Source organism: Entelurus aequoreus, linkage group LG01 (genome assembly GCF_033978785.1).
Source record: "Entelurus aequoreus isolate RoL-2023_Sb linkage group LG01, RoL_Eaeq_v1.1, whole genome shotgun sequence".
NCBI lineage: Eukaryota > Metazoa > Chordata > Actinopteri > Syngnathiformes > Syngnathidae > Entelurus > Entelurus aequoreus.
The window spans coordinates 95,406,814-95,417,056 of record NC_084731.1 but is presented as its reverse complement, the minus strand read 5'-3'; positions in this window follow the sequence as shown (position 1 = coordinate 95,417,056).

Sequence of the window (10,243 nt, the reverse complement as noted above, 5' to 3'; positions counted from 1 at the left end):
TTTTTATAAACCTTTATTTACAAACTGTAATATTTACAAACAGCTGAGAAACAATAATCCAAATAAGTATGGTGCCAGTATGCTGGGTTTTTTTCCTCAATAAAATACTGGAAATGATAGAAATGTAGTTTGTCTCTTTTATTCGATTATTAATCGATTTATCGAAGTAATAATCGACAGATTAATCAATTATCAAATTAGTTGTTAGTTGCATATATATATATATATATATATATATATATATATATATATATATATATATATATATATATATATATATATATATATATATATATATATATATATATATATATATATATATATATATATATATATATATATATATATATATATATATTATATATATATATATATATATATATATATATATATATATATATATATATATATATATATATATATATATATATATATATATATATATATATATATATATATATATATATATATAAAAAAATCCCCTGACGACACAGTGGTTGAAAAACACTGCACTACACCATGTATCCAGAGACATGTACAAGCAGTGTTGTATGCAATATGCACACGCCAATGTGCTTGCTCCTAAGTTTTTCATGTACTCAGTGCCTGTCAAAACTGCACTTTTTTAAAGCACTTTCTACCCTCGTTATACTGCCCACTTGTGGTGGAAACACAACAAACTACAATGTATGCATTAACTCCAGGTTGCATTCACCGATGGCATGAGGATGCTGCTTAATGCCCCGCTGGAGTGGTGCCAGTCAGATGTTTGTCAATGGTGCTGTGCCAACCTGTGCTGCAGTCCCCAGTCACCTTATTATACACACTCTGACCAGCCCTGTTCAAAGCTCAGTTAGGCACTTCTCCAGTTTTTGGAAACACTGGCACCTTTGCTTGTTGCAGAATTACTGAAGACGAGCCTTTTCTGCGTCCTTTTATTTAATTTTTTTAGGGTGTTGTTTTATTGATGTCCGTCGTTTTAGTCTATTATGGGCCATGTTTGTGTCCGGAATAAAGTCTGATGATGATGATGATGATGATGTAAAACATTACAGCCACCAAGGGTCGGATACTGAGAAGTCAAAGTATGCGGGAAATCATTTGGATATAGTTTGGTTTTGTAAACAACTTACCATGACACACATGATAAATGAAAAAAATGTGTCAGCTTTGGGTCATAATTGACAATTTGACAAAACCTATGATTGGTTATTTCTGTAGTATCAACATTTCGGTTGTTTTTTTATTTCATTACAGTACGTATGTTTCCTTTTTTAATTTTTTTTTTTACTGAGAATAGGATTGATACCTTAATTAGAACATAAAAAAAACAAACATTGCTACATAAAAACATATCTCACTAAACAGGGTGTTCAGTGGTGTTGTCTATGCAAGAAACAATAAATAGCCTTACAATCTTATTTTGTTTGTATGATTATTATTATGATAATTAATTTTGTAATTATTATTCTCTTCTATTCATTTATAAAAAGAACAACAACAATATTGTAAATTATTACAAAACCAGTAAAGTTGGCAAGATGTGTAATTTGTAAATAAAAAAAGAATACAATGATTAGACTGCAAAGACAAGATATTTAATGATCGAACTGAGAAACTTAATTTTTTTTCGCAAATAATCATTAACTTAGAATTTAATGGCAGCAAAACATTGCAAAAAGGTTGGCAGAGGGGAATTTTACCACTGTGTTACATGGCCTTTCCTTTTAACAACACTGAGGAGACCAATTTTTCAAGATTTTTTCAGGTGGAATTCTTTCCCATTCTTGCTTGATGTACAGCTTAAGTTGTTCAACAGTCCGGGGGTCTCCCTTGTGCTATTTTAGGCTTCATAATGTGCCACACATTTTCAATGGGAGACAGGTCTGGACTACAGACAGGCCAGTCTAGTACCAGCACTCTTTTACTATGAAAACACGCTGTTGTAACACGTGGCTTGGCATTGTCTTGCTGAAATAAGCAGGGGCGTCCATGATAACGTTGCTTGGATGGCAACATATGTTGCTCCAAAACCTGTATGTACCTTTCAGCATTAATGGTGCCTTCACAGATGTGTAAGTTACCCATGTCTTGGGCACTAATACACCCCCATACCATCACAGATGCTGGCTTTTCCACTTTGCGCCTATAACAATCCGGATGGTTCTTTTTCTCTTTGTTCCAGAGGACACAACGTCCACAGTTTCCGAAAACAATTTGAAATGTGGACTCGTCAGACCACAGAACACTTTTACACTTTGCATCGGTCCATCTTAGATGAGCTCGGGCCCAGGGAAGCCGGCGGCATTTCTGGGTGTTGTTGATAAATGGCTTCGGCTTTGCATAGTAGAGTTTTAACTTGCACTTACAGATGTAGCGACCAACTGTCGTCACTGACAGTGGTTTTCTGAAGTGTTCCTGAGCCCATGTGGTGATATCCTTTACACACTGATGTCGGTTTTTTATGCAGTACCGCCTGACGTGCAGTGATTTCTCCAGATTCTCTGAACCTTTTGATGATATTACGGAGCGTAGATGGTGAAATCCCTAAATTCCTTGCAATAGCTGGTTGAGAAATGTTGTTCTTAAACTGTTCGACAATTTTCTCACACATTTGTTGACAAAGTGGTGACCCTCGCCCCATCCTTGTTTGCGAATGACTGAGCATTTCATGGAAGCTGCTTTTTATACCCAATCATGGCACCCACCTGTTCCCAATTAGCCTGTTCCCCTGTGGGATGTTCCAAATAAGTGTTTGATGAGCATTCCTCAACTTTCTCAGTCTTTTTTGCCACTTGTGCCAGCTTTTTTGAAACATGTTGCAGGCATCAATTTCCAAAGGAGCTAATACTTGCAAAAAATAACAACGTTTTGTAGTTTGAACGTTAAATATCTTGTCTTTGCTGTCTATTCAATTGAATATAGGTTGAAAAGGATTAGCAAATAATTGTATTGTTTTTATTTACCATTTATACATGCCAACTTCACTGGTTTTGGATTTTGTACAACAATATATTGAATATTATATATTTTATAAATATATATATATAAATATATATTTTGTTTTAACAATATATATTAACATTAACAATGTATATAGGTTATTGTCGGTCCAAGAGATCACTGTAACGTACATATTTTATGTCAAGAGTGATTACACTACCCTTTAAAAAAGTTGATTGATTAAATGTGACAAATCCTTATCCTATCCAGATAAACAGGCATGGTATAATATCATTAATAATCATGAACGATTATAAGCCTACAATTGTCCAGTAATAAATAGATACATATTATAGCTTTTTAGATGAAAAAATAAGTCCCTGCTTAATGGTACACATGCAGTTATTTATCTCCATGTTCCCCTTCGCCAAAGTCACTTACCCGTGACCCTAATGAGGACAGGAACTGAACGGATGGATGTAATTACAGTGTCAGTTAGATGAGATTTAGTGCCTTAAAGGGTACACAAGACGTGGCAAGAAGGAGGCGCCCCATTTGTTTGAACATGACAAGTAGCATCAGTAAAAGCAATCGTAAAATGAGTAATGAGTGAATGATCTTGTTACAGACAACCCTCAGGCTATATATTTATCTATGTTTTGTTTGCGGGAAGCTTATGTTGCAACTGTTTTGTTTCTCTAATGCGGGGGGCAGCAACCCGCGGCTCTAGAGCCGCATGCTGCGGCTCTTTAGCGGTGCCCTAGTGGCTCCCTGGACCTCTTTTAGAGATGTGCGAAAATGTAAAAAGATGAAGAAAAATATATATTTTTTGTTTTATTATATTTTTCTGTAGGAGAACAGACATGACACAAACCTTCCTAATTGTTAAAAATCCCACTGTTTATGTTATACATGCTTCACTGCTGAGAATATTTGGCGAGCACCGTTTTGTCCTACTAATTTCAGCGATCCTTGAACTCATCATAGTTTGTTTACATGTACAAACCCCGTTTCCATATGAGTTGGGAAATTGTGTTGGATGTAAATATAAACGGAATACAATGATTTGCAAATCCTTTTCAACCCATATTCAGTTGAATGCACTACAAAGACAACATATTTGATGTTCAAACTCATAAACTTTATTTGTTTTTTGCAAATAATGATTAACTTAGAATTTCATGGCTGCAACACGTGCCAAAGTAGTTGGGAAAGGGCATGTTCACCACTGTGTTACATGGCCTTTCCTTTTAACAACACTCAGTAAACATTTGGGAACTGAGGAGACACATTTTTGAAGCTTCTCAGGTGGAATTCTTTCCCATTCTTGCTTGATGTACAGCTTAAGTTGTTCAACAGTCCGGGGGTCTCCCTTCTGCTATTTTAGGCTTCATAATGCGCCACACATTTTCAATGGGAGACAGGTCTGGACTACAGGCAGGCCAGTTTAGTACCCGCACTCTTTTACTATGAAGCCACGTTGATGTAACACGTGGCTTGGCATTGTCTTGCTGAAATAAGCAGGGGCGTCCATGGTAACGTTGCTTGGATGGCAACATATGTTGCTCCAAAACCTGTATGTACCTTTCAGCATTAATGGCGCCTTCACATATGTGTAAGTTACCCATGTCTTGGGCACTAATACACCCCCATACCATCACACATGCTGGCTTTTACACTTTGCCCCTATAACAATCCGGATGGTTCTTTTCCTCTTTGGTCGTCCACAGTTTCCAAAAACAATTTGAAATGTTTTTGGAAAACTGTGCTTTCTGAATGTTTTGGGCAGTGGGGAGAATACTGCATATTTCAGTTTTATTATAAAAAACTAAGTTGTCTTTGACAGAAAAGGCATAAAACCTTTTTGTTTTTTTTAAACTTTATATCAACCTGAAGTTGATATACTGTACAGATTTACTGTAAGCGTTATATAAATCAAAAAATAATAATTTGACTTGTTTTTAACATTTTAATGACTTAGACCCTTTACGGTTCCCGGGAGCCCTGAAGGTAAAAAACAAACAAAATCCATATATTTTGTTATGGTTTGAAAATTAAAAATATCAAAATGGCCCCCGCATGCTTTCATTTTTCCGTGTGCGGCCCTCAGTGGAAAAAGTTTGGACACCCCTGCCTTTAGGGGACCTGTTTTTTTGTCCCCATACCGTCAGAGGTCCCCTAAAGGTAATAATAATAATAATAATAATAATACATTTTATTTAGTGTAGCGCTTTTCAGAGCACTCAAAGACACTTTACAGGACAAAAAACCAAAATATAAAACAGTTTAAAGTAATAATATACACTACCGTTTAAAAGTTTGGGGTCACATTGAAATGTCCTTATTTTTGAAGGAAAAGCACTGTACTTTTCAATGAAGATAACTTTAAACTAGTTTTAACTTTAAAGAAATACACTCTATACATTGCTAATGTGGTAAATGACTATTCTAGCTGCAAATGTCTGGTTTTTGGTGCAATATCTACATAGGTGTATAGAGGCCCATTTCCAGCAACTATCACTCCAGTGTTCTAATGGTACAATGTGTTTGCTCATTGGCTCAGAAGGCTAATTGATGATTAGAAAACCCTTGTGCAATCATGTTCACACATCTGAAAACACTTTAGCTCGTTACAGAAGCTACAAAACGGACCTTCCTTTGAGCAGATTGAGTTTCTGGAGCATCACATTTGTGGGGTCAATTAAACGCTCAAAATGGCCAGAAAAAGAGAACTTTCATCTGAAACTCGACAGTCTATTCTTGTTCTTAGAAATGAAGGCTATTCCACAAAATTGTTTGGGTGACCCCAAACTTTTGAATGGTAGTGTAAAAATACAGGAAATATAAAAGCAGTACAGTGTAAAATACATAATAATACAGGACAATTACAAGACACAGAACACTAATCACTGGTTAAAAGCAGATCTGAATAGGTGTGTTTTGAGAAGACTTTTGAAGGTGGGAAGGTCTGGGCAGTCACGGATGGGTTTGGGAAGAGAGTTCCAGATGGTGGGAGCAGCGATGGAGAAGGCTCTGTCACCCCAGGTCCGAAGCTTGGTTCTGAGTGGTGGGGAGAGGAGGTTGGCATCAGAGGAGCGGAGGCTGCGTGAAGGGGTATGGCGGTGAAGCAGGTTGGTGAGGTAGCAGGGGGGCCTGGTTGTGGAGGGCTTTGTGGGTGAGGAGGAGGATTTTAAAGTGGATCCGGTGAGGAACGGGGAGCCAGTGGAATTTCTGGAGGACTGGGGTGATGTGCTCACGGGAGCGGGTGTGGGTGAGCAGGCGGGCGGCAGAGTCTTGAATGTATTGGAGTTCATTGAGAATTTTGCAAGATGAACCGTAGAGGAATGCTGTTACAGTAGTCAAGTCTGGAGGTGATGAAGGCATTGGTCAGGGTTTCAGCGGCAGAGAAGGAGAGGGATGGACGGAGACGGGCAACATTTTTGAGGTGGAAGAAAGCAGTTCTTGTGATGTGGTTGACATGGTGTTGATAAAGAGAGGTTATTCCATCCAGAATGACTCCGTGGATGGGGACAGAGTGGAGTTGTCGACAGAGAGGGGGAAGTTGTGAGCAGTTTTGGTGAGGGATTTGGGGCCGATGATGAGCATGTCAGATTTGTCACAGTTGAGTTTGAGGAAGTGTGACTGTGTAAACAGAGCAATGTCCCCATTAAGTAAGCATTGCCAGAACAAAAAACACACACACACACACACACACACACACACACACACACACACACACACACACACACACACACACACACACACACACACACACACACACACACACACACACACACACACACACACACACACACACACACACACACACATACACAGTAAAAAAAAAGAAAAGAAAAAGGCAGATACATATAAAGTACATGAATGTGCCCTATGGCTCCCTCCACCTTCTGCCCTCTGAGCTCCAGGGTTGTGTAGTGTCTGGGCAGCACCACTAGATGTCACTGTCCTACAGCAGCCCAGTTCTTTGGTTTTAGTCAGGGGTGTCCAAACTTTTTCCACTGAGGGCCGCACACGGAAAAATTAAAGCATGTGGGGGCCATTTTGATATTTTTCATTTTCAAACCATAACAAAATATATGCATTTTTTTATTTATTTTACCTTTAGGGGTCCCGGGGACCATAAAGCGTCTCAGTCATTAAAATGTTAAAAATAAGTCAGATTATATATTTTTTAAAATTATTTAATGCTTACATTAAATCTCTATATCAACTTCGAGTTGATATAAAGTAATACAAATTAAAAAAAATGTTTTATGGCTTTTCTGTCAAAAAAAACTTAAGTTTTTTTTATAGTAAAACTGAAATATGCAGTATTTAGTAATTAGAGCCCTAAAGGATCAATAATGCAGGACACCATTGATTTTAATTATTTCATATTTTTGAGTAATCACAGTGAAAAGATAAATAAAAAATCACTAAATATATTTGGGATCCAAAAGGTGCCCCACTTATAAAGTGATACATTTTTATTAGGTTTTTCTTTTACTTTCAACACTTAAGTTACGAGATCAACTTCAGATATATCTGTCCATTTTATGCTGGAACTATTATTTTGTTTGTTTTATGCGCTTTTGTCAAAGAAAACTTTGATGTTTTTATATGGCTACTACACAATATATGCGATATTTACCACATAAAACATTTTAAAGTGAAATATTTGAAGTAATTGGAGCCCTGAAAATAATTCATTATAACATGGTATTTTTGTCATTATTATTATTTGTTGAGCAATGGCAAAAAAATAAAAATAAAGAAAGACAAAAGAAAAAAACAGCCTGCATGGCAGCTTTTTCTCGTTAGATTTCACCTCATTCCACTTTTTTTAATGTTCTTTTTTATTTTTACAATAGAATTTCCAGAATGTGTGGCGGGCCGGTAAACAATTAGCTGCGGGCCGCAAATGGCCCCCGGGCCGCACTTTGGACACCCCTGGTTTTAGTGATGTTTGATGCTCAGTCGCTCTCATCTGTGAAAGACACAAGTGAGTCGACCTCACCTCAATGACAAATTGTTATTGATATTTGTTCATGGAATTGTGGTATACAGGTCTATTTTCTGAATGAGTGTATTTTTAAAACATTTTTAAATAAAGGAAACCTCTGATGATTTTCCTCTTGTCTGATTTATAAATCCAAATGTATTCATATAGCACTTTTCATGCAAGTTGCAACTCAAAATGTGTTACACGCACACACAAACACACCTGCAGAAGTTTGGGCCACACACAGCACTGTTGATAGTAAGAAAACGTTGCATGGCACTGAGAATTGAGGAAAAACGGCAACGTTGAGGCTTCCACACTGGGGAACAACATTAACGTATTCCAAAGAAAACATGAAAAATAAATAATACTTTAATATGTATTAGAGATGTCGATAAATGCTTTAAAATGTAATATCGGAAATTATCGGTATCGGTTTCAATCTCCCGATTTTCCCGCGAAACTCCCGAATTTCAGTGCCCCTCCCAAAAATCTCCCGGGGCAACCAATCTCCCGATTTCCATCCGTTATCCATTATTAGGGGCGTGCCTTAAAGACACTGCCTTTAGCGTCCTCTACAACCTGTCGTCCCGTCCGTTTTTCCTCCATACAAACAGCGTGCCGGCCCAGTCACATAATATATGCGGCTTTTACACACACGTAAGTGAAGGCAAGGCATACTTGATCAACAGCCATACAGGTCACACTGAGGGTGGCTGTATAAGCCACTTTAACACTGTTACAAATATGCGCCACACTGTGAACCCACACCAAACAAAAATGACAAAAAATTTTCGGGAGAACATCCGCACCGTAACACAACATAAACACAACAGAACAAATACCCAGAACCCTTTGCAGCACTAACTCTTCCGGGACGCTACAATATACACTACCGTTCAAAAGTTTGGGGTCACATTGAAATGTCCTTATTTTTGAAGGAAAAGCACTGTACTTTTCAATGAAGATAACTTTAAACTAGTCTTAACTTTAAAGAAATACACTCTATACATTGCTAATGTGGTAAATGACTATTCTAGCTGCAAATGTCTGTTTTTTTGGTGCAATATCTACATAGGTGTATAGAGGCCCATTTCCAGCAACTATCACTCCAGTGTTCTAATGGTACAATGTGTTTGCTCATTGGTTCAGAAGGCTAATTGATGATTAGAAAACCCTTGTGCAATCATGTTCACACATCTGAAAACAGTTTAGCTCGTTACAGAAGCTACACAACTGACCTTCCTTTGAGCAGATTGAGTTTCTGGAGCATCACATTTGTGGGGTCAATTAAACGCTCAAAATGGCCAGAAAAAGAGAACTTTCATCTGAAACTCGACGGACTTTTCTTGTTCTTAGAAATGAAGGCTATTCCACAAAATTGTTTGGGTGACCCCAAACTTTTGAACGGTAGTGTACACCCCCGCTACCACCAAACCCCAAAACCCCCCCCAACCCCGCCCACCTCAAACTGAAACTTGTATTAGTAGATTGCAAAGTACAATACATATTCCGTACAATTGACCACTAAATGGTAACACCCCAATAAGTTTTTCAACTTGTTTAAGTCGGGGTCCACGTTAATCAATTCATGGTAAAGTTACATTGTTTAATGCATCCAGCGGGGCATCACAACAAAATTAGGCATAATAATGTGTTAATTCCACGACTGTATATATCGGTATCGGTTGATTTCGGAATCGGTAATTAAGAGTTGGACAATATCGGATATCGGCAAAAAAGCCATTATCGGACATCCCTAATAATATTTATAAACAAAAAAATAGTTTGAGTATTAATAACAGTAGATACAATAGAAAACAACATGAAAATGAAGAGCCACAAAGTTTGAAACATGTTTAGTAAAAAGCCTGATTAAAAATGCTAAATCGTCAGATAATAAGGTTGATGCCATTGGGTGTGACCTTGTATCCAGTTTTGCATGCAGTTTTTTTTAACAGTGGACAGTTTGTGACGTCACAAATCGATAAATGTACAATATTTGGCCACCCATGCAAATGATCGGAATCAGGTGTCCTAATCACTTGGCCCGGCCACAGGTGTATCAAATCAAGCACTTAGGCTTTGAGACTATTTCTACAAACATTTGTGAAAGAAGAAGCCGCTCTCAGGAGTTTAGTGATTTCCAGAGTGGAACTGTCATAGGATGCCACCTGTGCAACAAATCCCAGTCGTTAAATGTCCTCGCTCCTAAATATTCCAAAGTCAACTGTCGGCTTTATTATAAGAAAATGGAAGAGTTTGGGCTGCCCTTTGTCACCGATTCTGTTCATAACT